Genomic DNA, 4713 nt, shown 5'->3' with positions numbered 1-4713 from the left:
GAAATATTAACAAAATTTCTTATAGTTATCATATGTTGTATAAAGTTACAAAATTATATTTTTACATACACTATCGTTCAAAAGTTTGGGGTTGTAAGACTTTTTAGATGATTTTGAAAGAATATGCTCACCCAGGCTACATTTATTTGATCAAAAATAAAGTAAAAACAGTAATATTGTGAAATAATATTACAATTTAAAATAACTTTTCTATTTGCATATATTTTAAGATATATTATATTTGTGTGATGCAAAGCTGAATTTTCAGCATCATTACTCCAGTCTTCAGAGTCATGTGATCCTTGAGAAATCATTCTAATATGCGGATTTGATGCTTTAAAAACATTTCTTATGATTATCAATGTTGAAAACAGTTGTGCTGCTTTATATTTTATGGAAAAAGATGATAAATTTTTTCAAGATTCCTGATGAATAGAAAATATAAAAGAACATCATTCAATTAAATAGAAATCTTTTGTAACATTATAAATGTATTTACTGTCACTTTTCATCAAATTAATGTGTCTGTACTGTATAAAAGTATTAATTTCTTTCAAAAAATAAAAATCTTACTGACTCCAAACTTTTTACTGGTACTTGTGCACTAAACCTGTTTATGAGTTCAGTTCATTACAGGCCCCTCACGCCGCCAGCAGAGTGAAATGTTTCACCTCATGCAGACTGCTTTTTAAAATACATTTGGACTTGTGCCGACAATTACCTCCTCAAAGTCTCTAAAGCACCAAAGCTCTGCCTAATTAGTATGCATTATCAATTAACGGCCTTAATAGGCGGCAGATTGATCACATCCCCGTTTCAGGGGCTGAACAGAGGCAAAAGCTGAATGAAAATTCCCTCTCCCTCTCTCACAAAGAGCAACTAAAATGGCCATGATATAGAACAACTCAACTAGTGCTGTAAACACTTCTGCAATAAAGTACATCAGGAACAACAACAGTAGGCCTACTACTACTACTACTACTAAAATAGTTATTATTAATAATAATTATAATAAACCATGCTGAAAAGATATCTTAAACCTGCGTAAAATGTTGTTTGCTGGTTTAGCTGGTCTTTCAGCTTGGCCAAACTGGTGCTCAGCTGGATTTTGCTGGTCTACCAGATGGTGTTCCTGCCTGACCAGCTGAGATGTGCTCAAACCATCAAAACAGACCGGCCTGACCAGGGGAGAAAAAAAGGCAAGTTTAAATGATAAATAAAAACAACAACAAAGCTAATAAAATATATATATAAAAAAAACTAAAAATAAATAAAGCTAAAAATTATTAAATTCAACAAATGAAAATCGGTCTGAAATACTTCAATGAGAGCAGTATTAAACGCACACTCAACTAAAATCGCATTTGATCCAAAGTGCGGCCATTCATCAGCCAAATGAGCCTCATGTTTCCAGCATACATTCATTTTCAGGACATTGTTTAATTGTGCTGTTTTACATAAAAGTCGCTGAGTGGAGGAAGAGAGTGTGATTTTCACTTACTCTCACCAAACTGTGTCCTCATTCATCACTCGAACTCATCAGAACTCTCATGGAGAGCTGTTTTCATTAGAAGAAACAACAAAATAGAGATGCTGATGGCGTGTGGTGTTGGTGAAGATTGATTGACTGATGCATTGATGGAAACGATTCACAGAAGATCTGAAAGCCAAGGACAATAGAAATGTGACATTAAACATCCTAAAATTAAGCATGTCTGCAGAAAATACAAGAAACGGCTCTTTATTCATTTCCTTTCTGAATATTAAAAAATGACGTAGTTACAAAATATACATATAGCAGCATTATTCAAATGGCCCACTATAAAAAATAATATGAATTCATAAATAAAACGCCTATATATTATTCTAAGCCTCCACATTTTATTTGCACAGGCCTCAAATCATAACCAAGTTTTCATAACCTATTTATATATGATTAATTTTGGACTTATTTTTCATCTACACTCTGTGGCCTACATTATGCCACATAATATGCAGGTAAATATTGTGAGTTACTGAGATTGTCACTGGTCATTAAATTAAAGTTAGACAAATGATGCGCTTAGTGAACAAATTTCCAGCAAAACAACTTTGGTCACCAGTTGAACCATTTTTAGTTTGGAACAGGGATGCATTTTAAGCTAGACTGCTCATTTTTATCATATCAAGCATCCTTATTTGTCATTGACCTATCATATTTACTGTAATATTTACAAACGTTTGTTTTATGTACAGGTTCTGTTTGAAGGTGCTTCAATGTAAAAGCGCCTTGCCGGTCTACCTCCACCGCCCTGTTCGAGCTTGCAAAGTTTTAATCTGTATAAATTAATGCATTAAATTGTTTGCTTATTTGAATAAACACCGATACAAATCATTAGATGAATTACTTGGCCTGCTGATTACAACTTATGCATCAAAATGCACTTAATTTTCATTAGGAGGTATAAAATTAGATGATTATTATATTAATTAAGATGATTACAAACAATTATCATTCGCAAGCACCCGCGGTCCTGCAAACTAGGTCAGTCTGATGATGTATTGTTTCTGCACCGAGCCATTTCTCCTGGACTTCGTTCAGCATGGAAATCCGTAATAAAAGTCTGTAAGGGCAAACGAAACGATGGTCAGATATTTTCTTTGTTTCAGCGGTCATAGGGCCACTGATGTTGGGTTGTTTCCAAACATGAGAACAGGGTGCTGAATCCATTATGTGGCTATAGGGCCACAGACACGCGTCTGATGTCCGAGTAGTTCACGGCGCATAATACACTGGGCAGAATGTGCTGAGAATTCTGGGAAACTGTGGAATTGAAGAGTCACAAATAATAAGCTTCACCGGGACAGTGACCGGAGAGAATGGCCTTCCTTTATGTCTGTCTGAGAACAAGCAATCTAGTGCCAGAGAAAACAACAGCACCATAGGACTCACTGGCTATGATTGAAATGACAAAAGAGCATGCAAATTACGTTAGGATTTATATAAAATGCATAAACTCACCTCATACCTTATAAAGTAAGATGCCTTGCAGAAGCATGTAGGTTTAGTGAAGCAACCGCAGACTTTAAGATCTAGGATAAAATACAGTTATAGGTCTAAGATTTGAGCAAAAATCTTGAGTAAAAAAAAGAAAACGAAAGCATATGCAACTAAGCAAAGATAATAAGTGCAGCAGATTCATACACACAGATAGCCTACTGTTGATCTAAAATGTGTTTACATAAAAAGTTATTCATATATCTTATTAGGCACATCTACTATATACTATACTACTATATATCTACTATAGGCACATCGCTATAAATGCAATGGATAAAATGCAATTGCTTTTTTTTTCACAGTGCAGTTACAACTGTTGCATAGTAGTATGGGATTTCAGCATGGTAGATTTTGTGTTGGGACAGAATTTGGCTTGAGCATGTCTGATGTTTCATAAAGCAGATCCACAAACCACACTGCAAACCCCAGTAGCTGCATTTCAGGCCTGTTCTCAGCACACTGATTTATATTTCATTGTCCACGGCTTAATTTTGATTTATCGTCCGTCCATAAATTAGAAAAATATGTTTTAGAATTCCATCTTGCGGAAAAACTGCGCGTGATGCCGGGGGATTGGACGATATTTAAGATGTCAGAGATACATATTGGATTAGCGTGCTTTGTTCGCGCGCCATAGCAGGTGTTTAATCACGGCTGATGCGCGCGCTGAAATGCGTTAGGACAGGAACGGGAGCCGCGTTCCCCGGGACTGCGATAAATCACAGCCGAAAGCAACTAGCATGCCCCCTCCCCACCCACACACACACACACACGTCTTCCAAAAAGCATAAAGGTAATCCTATAGGCGCGGGTGCATATAAGTTTTCTCGGTTGTGCTCGCCAAACCTAAATTAATAATTTGAACTGTTAATTGTTCTTTAAAGTGTTTAATCTTTTGCGGTGTGTTTATTTTATAAGTTAAAAGTTCTCTCAAAAGAACCACTTTTTAAAAAGAAATTCCTGTCAATATTTTTCTGATTCTCGCGCAACCAAACTGTATTTGGCGCCAGTCAACTATTTAAAATAATTTTGATATACATCGTTTTATATACCTGTGATATAAAAGTAATATTGTGTTAAACGACGGGATTTATGTTTTGTTGATGTACGTACCACACGCATCCTAACGAAAAGCGCTCGAGCGGCGTACTGGTTACTTCCTCGGGAGAACGCGACTTCCGGTTACTGAAATGTTTGCAAACGCGGTTGAAATGTATGTATTTATATGTAAAAATAGATAATTGTAAATCGAATTGTTTGTAAATAGAGTTCATCTAGCCTAATAGTACTATTTAATAGTACTATTTCAGTTTCTAGCCTACTTCAAATGTCATGTTTTCAATGTGTTACTTGCCTTTCTTTGTAAAAAATTGACTAGTAGGCTAATTTGTGAGTGAAATTTGTTTCTACACGATTTTTTCCAGTATACATAAAGGTGACACTATATAGCCTAGTTATGTGTTTACTAGAAAGACAGTTTATGCAGATATTTCCACAAATACTGTACAAAACCTGACAGTATATTTATATATGGAAACAAATATATAATTTTCACTGAATTACCCATCTTCTCTATGTACAGTTGTGTGCAGCAAAAACAAACAAACAAACCAGTTAATTTCCCTACCTTAAATTTGTTTACTTGCTGCCTGAAATTGGTAAGATAAAAGTTA

The 4713-nt window shown here is 35.2% G+C and overlaps 1 long non-coding RNA gene across 2 annotated transcripts; it reads right to left on the bottom strand.

Moving 5' to 3' along the window:
* Positions 1-1046: 1046 nt before the first annotated feature.
* Positions 1047-4226, bottom strand: LOC107701927 (uncharacterized). Of its 2 annotated transcripts, none has more exons than XR_001635705.1 (4): positions 4154-4226; positions 3002-3072; positions 1502-1660; positions 1047-1178 (listed from the first exon to the last, which is right to left on the bottom strand). It is a non-coding gene; the product is annotated as an uncharacterized LOC107701927 (long non-coding RNA). The 2 variants fall into 2 exon arrangements; XR_001635706.1 differs by having other exon boundaries at positions 3009-3072.
* Positions 4227-4713: the final 487 nt, after the last annotated feature.

This window comes from Sinocyclocheilus anshuiensis, unplaced genomic scaffold (genome assembly GCF_001515605.1).
Source record: "Sinocyclocheilus anshuiensis isolate Anshui unplaced genomic scaffold, SAMN03320099.WGS_v1.1 scaffold1184, whole genome shotgun sequence".
NCBI lineage: Eukaryota > Metazoa > Chordata > Actinopteri > Cypriniformes > Cyprinidae > Sinocyclocheilus > Sinocyclocheilus anshuiensis.
The sequence above is the reverse complement of the archived record's forward strand: the minus strand, read 5'-3'. Positions and strand labels throughout refer to the sequence as shown.